This window comes from Pleurodeles waltl, chromosome 6 (genome assembly GCF_031143425.1).
Source record: "Pleurodeles waltl isolate 20211129_DDA chromosome 6, aPleWal1.hap1.20221129, whole genome shotgun sequence".
Lineage (NCBI taxonomy): Eukaryota > Metazoa > Chordata > Amphibia > Caudata > Salamandridae > Pleurodeles > Pleurodeles waltl.
In genome coordinates, this window is record NC_090445.1 from 1648164281 (window position 1) to 1648185877 (window position 21597).

General features: G+C 46.0%; 1 long non-coding RNA gene across 2 annotated transcripts in view; it reads left to right on the forward strand.

The window, feature by feature from the left end:
• The window catches only part of LOC138302197 (uncharacterized), a 342251-nt gene that overhangs the window by 207778 nt on the left and 112876 nt on the right, over positions 1-21597 (forward strand). For both annotated transcript variants that reach the window (XR_011205332.1, XR_011205331.1), the window contains exon 2: positions 16034-16128. This is a non-coding gene — a long non-coding RNA (uncharacterized lncRNA). The remainder of the gene's footprint in view (positions 1-16033; positions 16129-21597) is intronic.

Consider the following 21597-nt stretch of genomic DNA (forward strand, 5'->3'; position numbering starts at 1 on the left):
CATGAGCTGCAATGATTAGAATAGTGAACAACAGAAGAAGCAGAATTATAAAGATGAGAGTTGTGAATACAAAGACCCCCACCGTCTTGCAATAAACATGAAATGTAAAATGTCCCTAAAACCTTAGCCTGGAGAACATAATCTCTAACCTAAAGAGAGCTAGGTGTGATAAACCTAATCTACCAAAGCCAGGTCCTTGGGAAGTACCCACAAACCCTAGTTACCTTGAAATGAGGTCTCTAGATCAGACTTTGTGGTGACACGAAGGCTGGGTCTGCATCAAGGCAACGTGCAGCTTAAATGGCGTTGATAGCATCTAGTAGGAATCCCTCTGATAACATTGTCTGCGTGAGATGTATTTATACAATTCTTGTAGGAACCCTGAAGCAGGTATGTTTCCAAACAGTTGATAAAGAGGCATGCTTGGGGTGGCAATTATATACACCATTCCCTCCAAAAGTACATTATGTTCCTGTCACACGTAAGTGGGAAAGGGACATTATGTTAATACCTATGTATCTCAATTAACTTGGAAGCTAATAGTGATGCCTTAACAGAGTGGCACTGATAACGTAAAATCAAAACATTTCACTCACTATAAACATAGCAGCCATTTCAAAAAGAATAATTTAATAAATAGGCTAAGACAGAGCAAGCTAAGTAGGTTAAAATTCATTAGGTGACGGGGCACAGGCCTGCAAGCCAGAAGGCTAAACTAAACTCCTGATCCCCAATAAATCTAAATAGGATCGACTACAATCTGTGACTTGAAGCTGTAGCCAACTTTCCACAACAGCACTATTCGATTTACACCTTGATTTAACATTTCCTCCTCTGATGATGGTTTGTGGATCGACAAATTATTTCTGCTTCTCATCCGAGCACAGTTCACCCCATTGCATGATGGTAAAAAATGCAGTACACCTACTTCAAAGTTGCTGTAGTTTTTCACCAAAGGTGGTGCAGGTAGTGTTATCTCTAGACAAGTGTTTCTGGGTTTAGCCCTTCATCAGTAGAGAGCAGAAGTAGTAGAAAGCATTAATAAGTGATCTGGGGTTGCTAAAATGCTCCCCGAGTCTTCACAGGTCACACTACCACTCTACAGGCAAACAGGTGCATTCCAGGTGAGCTTGTCAGCTCGTTGGCTCAAGGGAGTATTTTGAACACAAGGTGGGAGAGAGTACACTGCCTCTCATGCCAGCAGAGTTCACCCTATTACATGCTGGTAAATGCAGTATGCTTACTTCAAAGTTGCTGTAGCCACACTACCAGGACTGAGCTAAGGATTTATTAGTGTATATCCAAGGACCATCTTTGCAGTATTGTGAGAGTATTACATGGTGAGGACTAACCCTCACACCACATTAATCTCCACTTTGCTATAGTCATCTGTTGATTCAGTGGGTTTTTGCGGCAGAGTGTGAAATGTATGATGATGCATAACAGTGTTCAGTGTCTTTGCAAGTGTAGTTTTGCTTCCTCATAAACGTCAGCAGTATTATTTCCTTGGTCATCACGTACTATCAGCGTGTATTTGAATACATGTGCCCCCTCTTTGCCTAAAGACCCATGAACAAGAGCTTTTTCCTGATAGGAGGGTTGTCTACACCATCTAGCTCTTGTAAATAGTTCTCTAAAACTCCTGTTCTGTTGTGGAGTATTTCCAGATTACATTAACAAAACTTGTTGGTGTAATAATACTTTGATTGAAAGCCATTGTGTACTTTTAAGGATTTACAGAGTAAAATGTCCTCCACTACTGCAATAATGGTTGTAAACAGACTGGAGTTAAATGAAAGTCCTCCTGGTGGTACTGTGGTCAGGAAAGGAAATAGCCTTTGAGACTCTCAGTGAAGAAATGCCAGCTGGAGGTAACATGATATACGCAAGGCGGTGACAGTAAATAATTCAATTTTCTTTTCCGGTGCAGTGGCGATGTTTTTCAGAGCAGTGGCTTGAGGGAAGGGCAATTACCACAATGAGGCATAAGGCGCTGGAGAGACTTGAGGCCTGCATTGGGTAAAAAAACGTGCATAATGGGCCAAGCAAAAGGGTTCCAGAGCGTTAATGTTTGCATTCGTTGCAAATGGGAAGAGTTTGAAGACAAGCACACTGAGTGACTAAATATTACATATATGCACTTAAATACTTACTGTGGAGAGAAGATAATGTGTGGGAGATTTTGAGAGTATTTTTAAGCTGAAAATCCTCACTGGAGTTGAAGTGGGTATGATGGAAGTGCTGTCATGAAGATTAGGCTGCTCATGTAGGTTTCCAGGCCAGCTCTTTGCAAAAGTATGTAGTAAACACTTCCTGGGCACTTGAAGATGATGACTGTAGAGAAGCTTATTCTGCAGAAAACCCTGTGGCACCCGAGGCCAGGCACCTCAGGTGACTTTCAAAACACATTCTTAAAACAACTAGCATAGAACGCACTGGTCAAATTCCAATACACAGCCAACGTTCTAGTACATAGCTAACATTCCTGGATAGCCATTACCTAACACCTTACCTATGTATACAATAGAGGCAGTGAGATCAATCCAGAGGAGAAGGGGGTGGGAGCCAGTGTGTCGTTTTGGTTTGTTCTTCCCATACATCTGGACTTGTGGTAATGTCCCACTCAGTTGACTCATTGCTGACTTACAAGAATGGTAGCGTACCCTGTAGCCTTCACTGCACAACCGGGCCCTCACTGGTACCCCTCAAAATTATCTCTGCAATGAAGAGTGGAGAAGAGGACCCCGCTGTTTCCTATAAATCTTCTAGCTGCTCACCACTAATTGCACGGCTGGATTCAGGCTGGCACTCTGAGGCATCATGGATATCTGCAAACCAGGCCCACATCCCCTGGTTGTCCAGGGCAGTGAGGCAAGAGACCAAGAACACTGATAAGCCAGGCCACGGGGGAGAAGCTAGGAAGACCCTCAGTGCCCTAACTCCAATCTCAGCAGCAGCCAACAGGCTTTCTGGAAACTTGCTTCTCACCTCTCGCAGTCTGGTTCCAATTCTAAGCCTTTGCCTCTTTTGGCAGTGCATGTGGTGACCAGGTCATTGTACTTGGAAGCCTTTTTGCCAGCCTCTGCAGTACCTCTGCCCCCTCACGTTTGTCTTCTCAGCTGGGCCCTCACAGTTTATGGCAGTGCATCTATTCCCAGGCTCATGGCCACCACCCCGCTCTAGTGCTCAGCCCATTCTCCGGCCAAGATCATGCCACTCTATTTTCCTTGTTAACGGGCGCGTTGGGATTTTCGCATCCACTGGATAACGCCACTATGGGTGAACTCTTCCGTCTGTTTCAACCTTTTACAAAACAGGATCATGTAGGATTCATACAAGTACTGCATTCCTCCCTATAGTCCTCATGTTTGATTAAATGAGGAACTCGTTTTTGCCCACCTAATCCCTGACTGTCTGGGATTCTAGGAAATCCACAACTAAGTCTCACTATGGTATCAGATGGTTACAGTTTTCTACAGGCCTTCTCTAAGGGCATCAACCCTCTGTTGGTATATGGGCAGGGTAAATTATTTTACCAGTCATCTGGAAGAATCAGGTTTAGCAAGATGGACTTGTTTAGAGGCTATCATGGCCTACATAAATAGGTTGGGAAAATAATTTCCAACCTCTGAGGTCATCAGATGCCACCCAACTGGTCTTTTTCCCCTGTAGAGGTCTACCATGAGATGTGACATGATCATTGTGTGGGCCTTATACCAACCCATCATCCAGGGTTCGCACAGGACAGGAAATCTCAGAAAGCTACAGGTTGGAAAGGGGAAGAAGACAAGGCTGCCCGCTCTCGCCCCTGCTGTTCGCCTTGGCCGTGGAACCTCTGGCCTGCATGGCCAGGACAGGGAATAGATACTAGGTGCTTAAGTTGGGGCCTGCACACTATCATATTGAGCTATATGCAGGTGATCTTGCATTCTTCCTCCGGAATATGACCACAGACCTAGCTAATGCCAAGCAAATGATGGCGGAGTTTGGCGCCTTGTCAGGCCTACAAGTTAACTGGCAAAAATCCAGACTGTTCCCACTCAGTCCTGACAATGTCCCCCCAACCGCACTGGGACCTTTACAGTAGGAACCCAGATGCCTCCAATACTTTGGGGTTAAAATATATCATGACTAATGGGAGATGATGGACGGAAATATTGGGAAGGCACTTCAGTCCTTTAAGTCCTGTATGGAGTTTTGGCAAGCACTCCTACTCTTGGTGATAGGCCACACAACTCTACTCATATTGGTAGCCCTCCCCAGATTATTCTTCTCTGTGCTGCCACTCTGGAACCCTTGCACCACCTTTAAGGACCTTAATACCTTAACTATCACCATCCTATGGGGGCCGAGTCAGAGGAGGGTGGCCCTTTCAAAACTACAACACCCCTTAGGAGAATGAGGTCCTGCAATTCTGGAATTTGAGTCCCATTATTTAGCTGCGCAGTTGCAATGGTTCACACAATGGATCGTGATGCACCAGCCACCGGATGGGCCAGTGAGACCATTTACACCACCACTACAGAGATTAGTGGGTACATTACTGGGGATTAACTGAGCGATACTCAGGAATTTGAGGTCATCAGACGTTGTTGGTGTCGGTGCCTGCAGAAAACCAGGACACAAGCTCCATACTCCCTGGATCTATCCTTAACAATGGTGAAAGCAATGCCTAATGGCGGTGATTGGGAGGGGATGTCAGCCTGACTGGAGGCAGGGGTGGTGACAGTTGGGGTCCTATTTAGGATAGGTGAACTCCTCCTCTTTGACACATTCTGGGAGGAATAGCCTACCTCAGGGGCACTTCCTACTCCATAGGGTGAACACAATGGCAGTCTGAAAACATTGGGGGGTTGGTCTAGCAGAACGACAAGCTCATGCGGCCACTCAGTATTTGTCAACATCGGCTGGAAAGCTAAAGGCAATCACCTGCCACTACAGAGCACTTCGGAGCGATATGCTACTCCCGTTGGACAACCTACAGGACAAACGGAAGGAGGACTTTGCTGCAGTTATACCAGACAAGGATTGGGAGAGCATATTAGACAGGACCCCGAAAATATCCCACAATGCCTGCTTTAAAATAATTAATTCATTTTACGTAGAGCATACCTCACAGGGAGTTATATAAACAAATACGTTCCCACAACGGGGGTGACACGATGTGGGGAGGAAGGGGCCGACATCAAAGACATTTCTGGGATTGCCCTCATTTAGTGACATTTTCGGTGGAAGTTACAAGATTAGTGGTGGAGGTCAATGATGGAGAAGTCCCATGCACAATGAAACATTGCGTCCTGGGTCCTCACACCCTCAAGACAATAGTAACTAGTAGATTCCAAGACCTTGCATATGTTCTGGGGAAAAGAGAACCGACATGAAACTGGAAGGCCCCAAGCGGTGCTGGTGGAGAGCTTGAAAGCCCCAGAAGTGCAGTCCGAGGCCCCCACTCCTCCCATTGGCATGGGCTGAGGCACTGGAAATATGTTAGGGTTCAGGATGTAAGCCAACTTGGAAACATGTATTGCCCCCATCTGACCGCTCTTTATCCCTTTACCCACTCTTTGTCCCTATGTCCAAGCACCCACTTTAGTCCTTTACCCATTATGAGGCACACACAGACCACCGACTTGACTCTCTGATCCTGTAATTGAACTGTAGATGTGACTCAAGGGAGTTGAGAGGGAAGAGGAGGGGTACGTTGTTTCTTTCACTCAAAAAATAAGTGCACTACTAGCTGTATTGTATTATATGATAAATCGAACAATGACATGATACAGAGGCCTGAAATTGTTTACAACTGCACTATATATGTGATGTAGTGAATGTTCAATTAAATCTGTTTAAAAAAATTAATAAAATCATTGTGTGGTCCAATCCTGTGCTCAAATGTTATGAACCTTTGATGAAATTCTGCTGTTATAAAGTAGGATTCCATACGATCAAGGAAGTAATCAGGTGTGGAAAATTTACCTAAGTTAGATTTTCTTCCCGCTCGTCTTTCTGTTCTGCTCTCTAAATGCTTTATTTAGAAGTAGTACATAATGTGCATAAGAGGCTATGGGAAAAGTTTAAACTCCGGCTGCCTCAATCTTCAAATAAATGCTCAATTGGAACTTTCCTTGCTTGCTCTGCAACTACACGCAAGTTGGCAAAAGGAAAGATGCAGAACATTCGGACCCAAGCTCACTGCCCTGAATTCCAGACCCTGCAGCAAGAACTGTGGCCCACCTCTCCTCGCTCAACAACAGGAACCTTCACCTATGGCCGCTGCAGTTTCTCTTGAAACACCAGATCACCTTTCCGCCACCTCCCCACTAGCAATGACTGCACCCGACAGCTTAACTGCTTCCTTCTCAACTCTAGCTCCCTCCGTGAGTATGCAGATGAGATATGGGATACCATCATCACCCTCACCAAGACCAGGCTCAACTCTGCCTCTGCACGGATATCGCCACAGCCATGGCCCTCGGCTACAAGATTGTTCACCGCAACCGCTTCAACAAACATGGAGGAGGAACCGCCATCATTCACAAGGACTATATCCACTGCACCACCACTATGGAAGACCACATCTCAATCAAGGAACACCTCAACTTCCAGCTCAGAACAGAGGGCAAAACCACTATCAAAGGTACCCTCACCTGCAGAACCCCAGAAACTGCTCTAGCTTCTGCGATGCTATTCCTGATTTTCATAGCCATCCCCACACCCCCCCTCCCCAAGGCATTGACGTCAAACAATACATTTGTCTCGGAGACCTCCGTTTCCACCTCAGTGACCCCCAACACCACCTTCTGGACAGCATGAACAACATCAGGGACACTCGGTCACCGACCCCATGCACACTGCAGGACACACGCTAGATCATATCTTCACAGCCAGCAACAGTCAAATAGAGCCACACCACCAAGCTTACCTGGAAAGACCATGCAGTCATCCACTTCACCTACAATACAGCCCCTGAACTCACAACCAGACCGATTAGGACCTCTCACTGCAGCTGGAACAGAGTATCCGAGAGCCAATGGACCGACGCCCTCAACTCCTTTCCTCCAACACCTCCTCAAGTGTTGATCAGGCTTTCAAAAACTTCACACCTGGATCTCCAACAGAACTGACAGTCGCCCCCAGCAAACCCTCCAAACTCAACAGACCTTCCAGACAAGCCAGCTGGTATACCCGGGAACTAAGAACCTCCCAATGTAGCTGCAAACAACTGGAAAGGAGATGGTGCACCACCAAGGAACCCACTGACTGGATCATTTTCAAGACTTCACTCGGCCAGTATCACAGACTCCTGAAAAACACTAGAAGAAACACCTTAGTCAACCACATCGAAGCCGGCTACAACCACAGCAAAGAACACTTCAGCATAGTCCAGGAGTTCATTAGCATCATCACTCTCTCCTAGGAACTCTGCAACACTCTAGTCGACTTCTTCCACAACAAGATACCCACCATTTACAGAAACTTTCAACCCCAACCCGCCGCCAACACCTACAGCCTCCTGGACCCACCACATGCCCTGCCGACAACAGGATCCGTCTGGAACCAGCTGACCACTCCGAACACCGCTTTCCGTCCACTCTGGACCCCTGCCCACACCACATGTTCAACCCCTATCCAGATTCCGCTTTGACCACAGCACCCAAACGGCCATGATCACTGTCACAGATATCAGAACCCTCCTGGACAGAGGAGTCTCGGCAACCCTGATCCTCCTGTACCTCTCAACAGCTTTCAACACTTTCTCCCACCACATACTATTTAAGAAGCTCCATCAGATCAGCAGCCAAGATGACACCCTCAAATGGATCATATCTTTCCTCTCTGGAAGAACTGAGAGAGCCCAACTCCCTCCCTTCACGTCAGAGCCTAAGAACATCATTTGCAGAGTCCCTCAAGGCTCAATCCTAAACCTCAACCTATTCAACATCTATATGGCCACCCTGGCCATAGCGTCAGAAACCACAGACTGAACATCATCTCATACTCGTATGACACCCAGCTCATCCTCTCAATTTCCAAAGACCCACCACCACCACCACCATGAAGGCCAACTTCCACCTCTGCATGACCAGCGTCGCCAACTGGATGAAAGACAACTGCCCCAGGCTCAAAACAGACAGAACAGAAGTTCTGATCTTCGGGGGCACCACCTCACCATGGGACGACACCTAGTGGCTGCCGACCTGGGACCCCCCACCTCCTCAGACCAAGCCCAGAACCTCAGCATCATCCCTTTAAAAAACACAGGCAAATGAACGTAGCCTCCGCTGCCTGCTTCCTCACCCTCTGCATGCTTCATAAGATCTTCAAATGGCTCTCTATATTCACCAGATGTACCGTCACTCAAGCCCTTGTCACCAGACACCTGAACTATGGCAACGGTCTGTACGTCGGAATCAAATCTCACCTCCTGAAGAGACTTCAGATCTTCCAGAACTCAGCAGCCATGCTCACCCTTGACCTTCCCAGACATACCCACCTCACCCCCCACCTGAAAAAACTCCATGTGCTCCATGTACACAAGAGATGCCAATTCAAGATCCTGACGCACGCCTTCAAAGCCCTTCACAACCCTAGACCAGCGTACATCAACCAACGCCTGAGCTTCCACAGAACCTACAGATTCCTGTGCTCTACCTCCCTCAACCACATACCGCTCAACCCTCGCACACACCCCTGGCATTCGATGCAGCAATAGTCGAGGTTGTTCCTTCCTCTACCTCGCCTCGAAATCCCGGAACAGCCTCCCCATCCACCTGAGGAGATCTCTCACCCTCCAGGAATTCAAGGCTTGGCTCTTTGATTGACGCCCCCAAGCAGCCTGGGCTTAGCACCTGGATACACTCACAGGTGATTAGCTTGCTCTATAAATCCTGTTTGATTGATTAGGCATACCATCAGCCAACTAGAACTATTGAAGAAAACATAGTAAAACCTTTACAGCATCTGCTCTATGTATCTTCTACTGAGAAAAATTAAAAGTACAAAAGAATACAAATGTTTAGGATGTACAAAAACAGGAATCTATCCTTTTTTCCTCCGTTCATAAGATTTAAGAACTCCTGTTCTCTTCATCTGGATTCCTAGGGACAAAACACAATCCATCATTTTTTGTGAATTTTAAATTTTCTGCTCAAAGTACACCAGGACTTATCAAAAGTTGAAGGTGATTCTTTTTCTAGTCCAGAGGTCTCACGCCCTTTCTGTAGTGTGAGCTACTTCTGATCAGTGAAAATCATTGTGAGCTACTGAAGGCTAAAAAAAGTTGCACATTTTCACCAGACAAACACAGCTCCATTGACTTTAAGCCTAATGTCCATAGAGCCAGACACAATGGCTTGAACAAAATACTTTGATTGGGGGCACTATGACATGGCTGCCATGTGTGCCAGTGAGAACATGGTCTTCGGGACTGTATGAACATGTGTGTGTATGAATGAGATATATGTTTATGTTGACTGAGAGCCTGTGTTGTATTTGCTTGTGGCACAGGACAAACCTTTCACCATTTATGGCAGCTTTACATGTATAACACAAACATACAACCATTTTTTTAATGGGAGAAATTCAAAGTTTAGAAAAAGGTTCTGCAAAAAACGTTCAAAATATAGAACAATCTTCTGCACTTTAACCCTTTCGCTGCCAGGCCTCCACACACACACCTCCCCCCCCCGCCCCCCCAGGTAGCAGGCCTTTTTTGGCTATTTAGGGCAGTTCGTGCGTAGGCCCTCATAACCTCTTGTCCACATAAGCTATCCACACCAAATTTGCGTCCTTTTTTTTTCCAACATCCTAGGGATTCTGAGGTACCCAGCGTTTGTGGGTTCCCCTGGAGGTGCCCAAGAAATTAGCCAAAATACAGCAAACATTTCATTTTTTTTTTTAAGAAATGGGAAAAAGGGGCTGCAGAAGAAGGCTTGTGTTTTTTTACCCTGAAAATGGCATCAACAAAGGGTTTGCGATGCTAAAATCACCATCTTTTCAGCTTTTAGGACCAGGCAGTCTTGAATCAGAAATCCACATTTTTCAACACAGTTTTGGCATTTTACTGGGACATACCCCATTTGTACTATTTTTTGTGCTTTAAGCCTCCTTCCAGTTAGTGACAGAAATGGGTGTGAAACCAATGCTGGATCCTAGAAAGCTAAACATTTCCGAAACGTAGACAATATTCTGAATTGAGCAAGGGGTCATTTATGTAGATCCTACAAGGTTTACTTACAGAAAATAACAGCTGAATGAAAAAAATATTGAAATTGAGGTAAAAAAAACATCAATTCTTCTCCACGTTTTACTCTGTAACCTTTTCCTGCAATGTCACATTTTTTAAAGCAATATACCGTTAAGTCTGCTGGATTCTTCTGGTTGCAGGGATATATAAGGCTTGAAGGTTCATCAAGAACCCTAGGTACCCAGAGCCAATAAATGAGCTGCACCTTGCAAGGGATTTTCATTATATACCGGGTATACAGCAATTCATTTGCGGAAATACAGAGTGAAAAGTAGGATATTGAGGAAACCTTGGTATTTTCAAAATGGGCACAAGATGAGCTGTGGAAAAAGCAGTGGTTATTTGCACATCTCTGAATTCCAGGGTCCCCATACTAGCATGTGAATTACAGAGCACTTCTCAAATAAGTGTATTTTTTACACACTGTCTTACATTTAGAAGGAAAAAATGTAGAGAAAGAAAAGGGGCAATAACACTCTTCTATTCTGCGTTCCTGCAAGTCTCCTTATAAAAATGGTACCTTACTTGCATGGGTAAGCCTAATGCCCGCAACAGGAAACGTAATATGGACACATCACATTTTCACATTGAAATCTGACGTGTTTTTTTGTAAAATGCCTAGCTGTGGATTTTGGCCTCTTGCTCAGCCGGCACCTAGGGAAACCTACCAAACCTGTGCATTTTTTAAAACTAGACACCTAGGGGAATCCAAGATAGGGTGACTTGTGGGGAGCCCACCAGGTTCTGTTTCCCAGAATCCTTTGCAAACCTCAAAATGTGACCAAAAAACACTTTTTCCTCACATTTCGGTGACAGAAAGTTCTGGAATCTGAGAGGCGCCACAAATTTCCTTCCCCCAGCGTTCCCCAAGTTTCCCAATAAAAATGGTACTTCACTTGTGTGGGTAGGCCTAGTGCCCGTGAAAAGAAATGCCACAAAACACTATGTGGACACATCAAAATTATCAAATACAAAACTACCTGTTTTTGCTGGTGGGGTGGGGGGGCACCTGCATTTTTGTTCCTGGGCTCAGCAGCCATATTGGGAAACCTACCAAACCCAAACATGTCTGAAAACTAGACCCCTGAGGGAGACCAGGGAGTTGTGACTTGCGTGGATCCCACAGTGTTTTCTTACCCAGAATCCTCAGCAAACCTCAAATGTAGCTACAAAATCAAATTTTCCCCTCCTTTCTGTGTGGGATCACCGCACCGGGACAAATTTCCTACCACCCAACCTTCCCCTCGGTCTCCCAGTAAAAATGATACCTCACCTTTGTGAGGCCAAGTGCCTGTGACAGGGAAGAGCCAAAAACATGTTGAAATTGAGGGGAACTAAAGCAGGTCCAAAAGGGCAGTTTTGAGGAAAAATAAAATATAATTTAAGGCCAAGTGGGGCAGAATTTTTATTGGTATAGATGAGGCAGTGCTGGGTGGTACGAAGTTTGTGGATTCCTGCAGATTCCGAAAGGTTCCATCACCACAATATATGTGATTTCCCGCAAAGTTGGAGGTTTGCAGGGCATTGTGGGTAAGAAAATGGTGCGGGGTGCATGTGAACCACACCACCCTGGACTCACCCAGATATTTAGTTTTCAGATGTGTCTAGGTCTTGTGGATTTTTCTACATGGCAGCGTCCCATAGTCCAAAAAGTGCAGCCCTCACTATTCCAAGTGGGATGATTTTGAGAGTTAGCCAAGCTCTCATGGCCCAAATGTAAAACCAAACCCCAAAATAATCAAATGTCCTCTTGCTTGCCAGGGGATAAGATGTGTTAGTGTGTGGGAGGGAGAGCTGAAAGACTGTTAACCCCTTCAGTTGGGGTGGGGACATAACCATGCCCACACTGGTTGGTAGCCACCACCCCCACTATGTAATTGTCCCATCTGCCCACCGGTGGGCAGAACAACCATGGCCCCATTTATTTGGGGTGGTGGGTATGGCAATCCCTGGTGCCTAAGTGGTTTCTGCCCCCACGGGGAGCAGAAATGGCTGAAAATAAATATGGGGGGGGGGCGATCCTTGCCTAAGGGACTGCAACCCTTGCGTAAAATTGGTGCAAAAAAAATCCCTGGGGCCTAGTGGTTCCCCCCCCCCCCCCTTGAGGGCAGATTGGCTGAATAAAAATAGGCCAATCTGCCCCCAAGGGGAGGAAGTAATGGCCTAAAATAAATTTGCCCCCCAGAAATACCCTTGCTTAAGGGGTTGCTCCCCTTGCGTGAAACTGACCTAAAAAAAAATCCCTTGGGCCTAGAGGTTTCTCCCCCCCCCCAACCGGGGGCAGATTGGCCTAATAAAAATAGGCATATCTGCCCTCAAGGGGGGCAGAAATGGCCTAAAGACAATTTGCCTCCCCTTATTCAATAAACCAAAAAAATCTAATTTCCTGGTGTCTAGTGGGCAAATGCTGAGAGACAGCCTTTCCATTGATGCCTCTCTCGCCCCCTCCACATGATCGGAGAAGAAATGCTTTTGCATCAGCTTCAAGCGCGGAGGGGGCAGTCTCTGATGAGGTCAGCGCGCAGTCGTTCGCTGACATCATTAGACACCACAGGAGGGTTGGGGTGGAAGGGGAAGTGATTCCCCTTCCATCCCTGCCCAGGGGAGAGGGGTGCCAGACCCCAGGGGGAGCGCTACTGGGACTTAATGGTTACATCCTTGGCACCCGAGCAGTGCTGCCGAGGACTTAACCGTTATGTCCATGGCACCCGAGGGGTTAAATTTCTCTCATTTAAAAAAATGACTATTTTTCAGTTATACATATGGCACACTGTATACTGGCCGCTTGAAGCAAGAGACCTGCTGTTTGTAAATGTGACACTTTGCATGGGGGAAACTTAAAATGAAGAGTTAACGTAATCATTAAGGTAATTTTTTATTTGAATTTTCTCGCATTTAACAGCATTCAGAAACATAAGGCCTCATTATGAGTCTGGCGGTTCGACCGCCACATTACCACTGTGGCGGTCGGGCCATCAGGGCACCACCTGCTCCACCAGGATCGGAGATTCCAATGTTCTGGAGGTGGCGGCAGTCGTAACCTGCCAGGGCAGCGCTGCCCTTGGGATTACGACCCCTTTCTCTGCCAGCGGTGGCACCGCCATGAAAATTCTGGAGGAGAATGGGTGCAAGGAGCCCCAGGAGGGCCTCTGCACTGCCCATGCACTTCGAATGGGCAGTGCAGGGGCACCCTTGGCCAGCACCCTTGCAATGTTTACTGTCTGCTTTGCTGGCAGCTAAATTATGAGCTGGAGACAATGCGTTAGGCGGTTTCTAGCTAGGATAGCAGGCTGAAACTCAGGTTTCCGTCTGCTGACCTAGCGGGAAACTCTTAATGGGGCTTGCGGGGAGGTAGCCTGTCCGTGAACTCAACAATGAGCCCCATAATGTTGTTCTCAGCTCCAATATTTAGTTGATAAAGACTTTTATTTAAGAGTTAAATGCCTCAGTTCTTCATCTCTGAGCCTGAGTCATAAATCTGACTCAGCACTGCTTTTTATCTCCATAACCTGATGATGATAAAGGACAATAATCCCAGTCTTCCCTTAATTTTAAAAGGAAAATGTGACCCTGTGCTTAGATAAAAATAAACTCAAGGCTGCAAGCTTCTCCGAAGGTGTCTGGTAGCTCGTGATTGACTGGTTGGAGACACCTGTTCTAGCCCGTAATCAACTATGAACTGACAGCAGTTTGTTAAATCAATATCTTCCATATCTGGCTCTTCATCTGTAGACGCTGATGCTTTATAGGTCCACTATGGTGATGAATCTTTTCTATGTGGCACTCTTTTTCTTGTTGCTGTTTTAGCTGCAGGTAGTTCACTCTCACTATTCTATTAAATAATTTCACCTGTCTTTTCTTTTCTCTGATAGATTATCTCTCTGAGTGTTCCAGTGTTGCTTTTCACAGATATAGGCCACTTGTCTCCTTAATGTGTATTCTCATCTTCTGTTTCTTCATTTTTACCTACTTCAGAATCTTCTCCAATCAGAGCAGAACATGTGCTCTGATCAAAATTGCCCAAAATGTACTGCTTTCTTTTGGGGGTTTTTGAGACCTGGATTTTCGGCTTGACCTTTTCACAAACTGGAACATCAATCTCTATTTCTCCTTGTTGTTCATCGCTTTGCAACTTGGTGCTTCTTGATTATCACATTGCTGATTTTCAACCTGACCACTTGATGCTTATTTATCTCCACCCCCCCAGTCTAGATCCACCCAGCAAACTTAAGCATGATCTTGTGGATCAGTGGTTGTTGTCATCACTTCATCTGCAGTCTTCAATCTCTTCTTGGGAGCTGCATAGATTCACTGTGCTATTTTAGTGCACTTCATAGCAATGTTAGTCACAAGTATGACTTGATATGTGGTCTCTTTCACCATGGCTCTAAGCAATTATTGCGGACATGCTTTTTCACCAGGACCTAGTCTCCTGGTTGCAGTGTCTGGCACTGGACGTCTTTGCTGGCATGCTTATGAAATTCACCCAATGAGAGACAGAATTTGTTACATCCACCAGACATTTACATTAATGCAATATAATGTTATTAGTTATTAATATAAGTGCTTCTAAAGGAATGTAAGGGATTTGCATAGACCTGCCATTAGGATTTCATGAGGCAAAATAGCATGCTTTTTTGTATGGAATACTTCTAATGGTCATCAAAAAAAGATGATGAGCATCTGGCCATTTTAAAATTGTCGAGGCACACCCCTTTGCAAGTTTTGATTTAGTGGTGTAATTCATCCTTTCAACGACACCTGTTGAGTCTGGTTGTTAAACGCAGCGGATTTTTTGCTCAGTTTGTAAGGCTATACGAAATAACTTTAGGATATCATTTTAGAATGAGTTCCACGATCTGTTTCAATAGAAGTAGGCATGCCAAACCTTGGTACTTACTTTACTCCCTCAAAAGGAGTTTGGCTATAGTCACACTGTCGCATCTCCTTTTTGGATAGACCTCGACCTAGACAGACAATCACAAGAATGTATCTGAGTGTCCGACTCTTATTGGACGATGCCAGATTACACAGGAACAACTCATAATCCACTAACCTGTATGTGTGGGCCCAGCAGGAGAGATGCCAGAAGATTAGCCACCTATGCCCGCTGATGGCTTCCAGAACAACTGGATTCAACACTCAAGCTGAGAAGTCACCAAAAAGGGGGGAGCGATGGGTGAAAGAGAAAGAACTGGATTACTGCTTTTCAGGACTACGACTTCTAAGGACACCTACCAGGTGTTGCTTCACACAAGAACCCAAAAGAAGAGTCTATCGACACTCTTTACTTGCTCTGCAGTTGCTGCAAACTGAGAAGCACACATACATTATCAATATACCAGTAATCCAGTCAACCCTGCTGGAGCAGTTGGTGTAATCTCTGATCTATGTTCCTGTTACCTACCTTGTTATTTCTCCCACTGATTCTTTTGTTCTTAACACATTCATACAAATCTTGTATGCCCTACCAAACTGTCGTTCTTGCAGACTCTTCTTTGGCTTAGGTCAGTGCATAACAAACAATATTATGTAATGCAACACTTGTATAGAGTTGTACAATTCTCTTTTTAAAAAAACATCGAGTCGTAAGTCTCTCACTTTAAACAAGGCCTGTTCACATTTTGTTCATGCGATCAAAGTTTCATGAATAAAGTGTCTTTCCTTGATTCTGAAAATAGGTGTCCCTGACTAATTAACTTTTCGTTCTCAGGTTTTTTTTCGTTCGCTGCACTGTGCTGGACACTCATCTGTGTTCTGAACCAATCGTTTTTCTATTCTCTATTTCAGAGGTTCGAGGTAATGCAGCAATGTAGCACACAAGGCGACACAACCAGGAACTGGACTGGCCTGGAGTGTGAGCTGAATTCAGGGTCACTGCACAGGTAAGTCTGGAGCTCTCAATGACGGTGGCTTCAAATAATGCAACTGTTGCCAAGGAGGCTGTGGCTCTCGTACCATGCCTCTTATAGTTTTCCAATTCAAAGTGGCCACTGAGATTCTCAGAGTCTTACGTGACCTTGCACAGAAGTTCTAGTGTCTTCCATAGAAAGTCATCAAAGGGGCAAGATAACAAGGAGTTCATGCTCAAGGTTATTTATTGCTTGGTTTTACCAGAGTGCCAAAACGTGTGCGTGTGCATTCTTCTTGTAGGTACATTCTAGGTATACATATGTGTAATGCTTGTGAGCAATAAATATGGTGCCCTCTTGACATTGGGAGCAGCTACCAGTTCCTAAGTAGTGTATCCTGGTAGCGTGTCTTGTCCATGCCCTGGCGCTCTTCATCCAGTGGTGGGATCCATGTGTATTTTTAACCTGGCCTTTTAGTGTCATGTGCCCTTGTGCAGAGACCATGACCCGGAGGCATTCATAAACTGGCATCTCTATGAAGACTGCCTGACGTTTAGTGAATAGTTCTTCAGATTTGCCCGACGCAACCAGTGTTGGATGTGTGGCAGAAGCCGCTATCAACTCCAGCAGTATCAAGGTCAGTTTCTAGGAGGTATAGAACGGTACTAGGAGATCCTGGGTTTTTAAGTCTGCATCCAACACCAGAAAACTTGGTGATAAAAGCTTCTTGTTCTTCTAGGTTTTCCCCTGGTTTCTTTCCACCAACTTCGGCGGATAGAAAATCTAAACAGATGGAACAATCGGCGAATATGATATTTTCTTCTGGTAGCATCGCATTGAAATCTGTGAATGCTACTTGTCTTCTGGGCAAATTTATACATGCTTTAATGGATTTGCCAGGGACGTCATTCCCAAGGTTCTGCAGGATGTTCAGGGACACTTTGCAGAGCTTTTAAATGGCATTCAAGCTTCAGCAAAACAGGTGCTTCAATCAGGCTGGATACAGCGCATTCAGTGGCTAGGGCCATGGCAACTTCAAACGCCAATAGACGGCACACCTGGTTGAGAGGTTCAGGATTCTCCCCAGGAGTACAATTCACACTTGTGGATTTGCCTTTCAATGGATCCAGACTGTTTGGGGCCGAATCAGACTCGGCCTACAATGATTCAAGGAGTGCAAGGCAACTGCAAAACTATTGGGTCTTCAGTCCCTCTCTACGACCTGCAAACCACTACGTAGGTTTACTGGATTTGGCAGGGGCTCCTCCTTTTCAGGGAGGCAGCATTTCCAGCAAAAGGCAGCCAACCCCATCTACAGATCCTATAGAAGCTGTAGTAGAGTTAAGCAACGAGGTGCAGTCCACCAGCATTCCTCCTCCGCTTCTTCTAGCTCCTCTGCCAAGCTTTCAAGGAAGCAGCCCTAGTAACCCCATCTTAAGTGAGCATGCTTTACCTTTGGGAGGGACACAGTCATTTCATACAAGAATGGAAGTCCATAACAACTGACAATTGGGTGTTAGACATTGGAGAAAAATGATATGGCCTTCCCTTCTGAGAGTTCCCCCTCCATTTCCTCCCCAGCAAAGTTGTTTTAGAAGGATTCACTGCTACTACAGCTGGAGGCACAAAATCTGCTTTTAAATGGTGCAGTTGAGTTGGTTTTGGAGTAGAAAAGGGGTCAGGGATGTTATTCAAGATATTTCCTGCTCCCCGGAAAGGATGACTGTTTACGGCCAATTCTAGACGTGAGAATTTTTAATTGATTCCTAAAACAGGAAACATTCAAAATGTTGACCCTAGCACAGGTGCTTCTTGCATTGGACAAAGAAGACTGGATTGTTTCCATGGACTTGCAGGATGCATATTTTCATATTCACATTCTTCAGTCGCTCAGGAAGTATCTCTAGTTCACCGTAGGGTCGCAACATTACCAGCCATTCCTTTTGGCCTTAATTCTGCACCTCGAATCTTCACAAAGGTGATGGCAGTGGTCGCTGCACATCTCAGGCAGTAGGAAATACCAGTGTTTCCTTACAATTGGTTGCTCAAAACCTAGTCTCCGGAGTTGGTGCAGCATCGCTCGCATTTGTCAACTCAGCTGTTGTTCAATCTGGGTTTTTCCATCGACATACCCAAATCTCACCTGGAGCCCTCTCAGCCCACCCTGTTCATAGGGGCAGTCTTGGAGACCACAGTGAATCGTGCCTACCCACCTCCACAGAGGATTCAAGACATTCAGGCTGTGATTCTGATGTTTCAAAATGGAGTGCCTGTTCCAGTTCTGAAGGCCCTAAGTCTACTTTGTCTGTTTGATTCCTGAATTCTATTGATGACTCATTCATGCTGACACATGAGGGCCTTCCAGTGGTGCCTCTGCAAACAGTGGTTTCAACACAATGGAGATCTCAAGGATTCAATAAGGATCTCCAGGAGCACTGTAGCAGATCTTCAGTGGTTGACTTTGGACTGCAACCTGATACAAGGGATACAGTTTTGCCTTCCACCTCTGGTGACCACAGTCATAATGGATGCTTCCACTCTAGGGTGGGGAGCACATCTGGGTGATCTGGAGATCAATGTTTTTTGGTCTGTGTAAAAACAGATGTTTCAGATCAATCTGTTGGAATTACTGGCAATACGTCTGGCTCTCAAGGCCTTCCTCCTTTTTATTCCCGGTCAGTTGGTACAAGTCTTGACAGACAACACTACTGCGATGTGATACATCAACAAACAGGGAGGAGTAGGGTCATATCTTCTCTGCAGAGAGGCTCTACGACTCTGGTCCTGGGCTTAGGACCATTGAATCTGCATTGTAGCAAACAATTTGGCCTGAGTTGGAAACGTATGTGCGCACAGTCTCCGCTGACCATGAGTGGCGAATCCATCCGGAGGTGGTTTTTCATGTCTTCCAGTTATGAGGGATGCCTCAGGTACCCCTGTTTGCCCCTTGCAAGAACAAGCACTGCCCGTTGTTTTGCAGCCTTCAGTATCCGATGCAGGGAGCGATGTGGGGCGTGTTTCAGTTGGAATGGAGCAACCTGTGGATGAGCAGCAAAGGCTTATCTAGGAGACTTCAAAAGCTCATGCAACATCACTGTAATCATACAGCACTTATATACATGAAAGAACCACGCAAAAATAAACTTACTTCATTGTAGTGACACAAATATTTAATTCACAGATAGGCAATTCGCCAATAGGAGTTAAGTAAACACATATGTTCAGTACCAAAGACAATACTGAAGGCTAGGAGAAGACTAAACCATATACTAAGAAAGTGGAATGCGAAGGTCTGGTCCCCACCCAAGGAAGTGGAATTGATAGAGGGGAGCTGGAGGTACTAGGAATCCCCGAAGGTACGTACCAGAGTGCTGTCCCTCCTCCCTCCCCCCCCCCCCCCCCCCCCCAGCCACCAGGAGGAAAGAGGTAAGTTACTGGTTCTACCCAAACCAACCCACAGGACTTCAGAGAAGGATATTACAAAGCCCAGACAAGACTGCAAGAAACCAAAGGTGGACCCTGAAAGAGGAAGTCCTAGAAAAGAAGGGGACCAAGTCCAGTTCCAGTTGGAGTGTCCGGTGGCGGCAGGAGCCACTACCCACCTGTCTGTGGATACAGGAGTTGGTTGACGGGTAGACGAAGGTCAGCAATGCAGCATTGGAGCAGATGAAGAGATCCTGGGTGATGCAGTCTACGTCCCACGCCGGATGAAGGATTGCAGTCAGTCTGTGGTGTGGAAAAGCCACCAACGAGCATTGGCGAAGGCAAATGTTGGGGTTGGAGGAAAAGTGGAGCTGCCGGGGATCAGCAAGATCCAAGAGGGCCTCAACCCACTGGAGGAGTCCAGGCAACCCTCAACAGTGCAGAGAGTCCAAAGAAGATGAGGCAGCCCCCACAGAAGACAAACAGGCGAGGAACCCAGGAGTCGCAAAGAGGTCCACGCAGCAAACCTGAGGAGAGGTCTCATGTCGCAGGAGAAACACACAGAGGGATGTGCGTTGCAGGGAACAGTTCTGGGGGCTGGGGTTATGCAGAGTCTGACCTCATGAGATGCCAACAAGCCTTGGTAGCTGCAAGAGATGCTGTGCACGGAGGTACTGTCCTGTGTGAGAAGGCAAGGGCTTACCTAAACCAAAGTTGGACAGCTATCAGAGAGGACCAAGGGGAACACTCCAGACCACCACCCATTAAGCAGGATCCCCGCAGCTCAGGATGAGATGAGATCCACGCACCATATCGTCATCTTAGTTGGTGCCTGTAGAGGCAGGTCAGTGACTCCTTCACTCCAAGGGTGATTCCTTCTTGTGCAGACTGAAGACTTGCTGCCCTCAGAGGATGCACAGCTGGAGAAATGTTGCAGTTGCTGGAAGGAGACGGAGAAACAATGTTGCAGGCAAAGTCGTCGCTGTCGCTACAGATTGTAGGTTCCTGTGGAGTCCAGTTGCCGTTCGAGTGGCCAGAAGTCGAAGTAAACAGTGCAGAGGATTCCTGCTGGAGTCTTGCCCATCGAATCTGAGGACCCACCCAAGAGGGAGACACTAAATAGCCCTGGAAGGGGAATTAGTCACCTAGCCAAGTGACCACCTATCAGGAGGGGGCTGTGACGTCACCTACCTGACCTGGCAACACGGATGCCCTGAGAGGCCTCTTCCTACCTTGGATTCAAGATGGCAGAAACAAGGGACCCTCTGGAGGAGCTCTGGGCACCACCCCTGTTCTGCTTTCCCTCTTATCTCATAACCGAGCTTACAGAACCTTTCTGGAATGCACTTCTGAGTTTAAAGAAGACATTTATTGTTATTAATTCTCCACCACGAGGTTCCTGAGAGACTAAATTAGTAGATTGGAAGCACAAGTGCAAAAGTAGTCGCAGCAATGAAAGCAAAATATATCAAAGTACTTCTCAGTTGCAATGTACACAGCAAATATAGGTGATTATATCATAGCATAACTGCAAAGCATAAAAGTAAAAATTCATCACCGTAGGGCTTATAGCTCAGCTTCATCTTTCTGGGGTCTGCAAGTTGATGACTCCGGTCAACTGCGAGAAAGAGATTTTCTACCCAAACGGGAGATAGGCAACCGACGTCTAGCTCCTGTCTGAAGTCAAAGCAGATTGAATCTACCCTGCTGTAGCCCAGAGTCATCCTTAAAAGCAAACTCAGTGTGAGAACCGAAGAACCTGGAGAGTGGCCAATTCTCCTGAGCTCTTCGCTCTCAGACTGGATTGCGAGGTAAACACAAAATCTACATGCTCTTATCAGCTAAGGTCTGGTGTGAAGAAAACAGCTTGGTCCATCTTGTGGAAAAACACAGCTTTGGAAAAACACAGCTCCTCTGCAATGTCTCAACTGCAATGTCTAACCCCACGTTAAAGCCTATAGGCAGCTAACCTAAATATCAAATGTCATGTCTAATGTCATGTCAAAGCCAATAGGCAGCTAAACTGAATACAGAATGTAATGTCTAATGCCATGTCAAAGCCAATAGGCAGCTAAACTG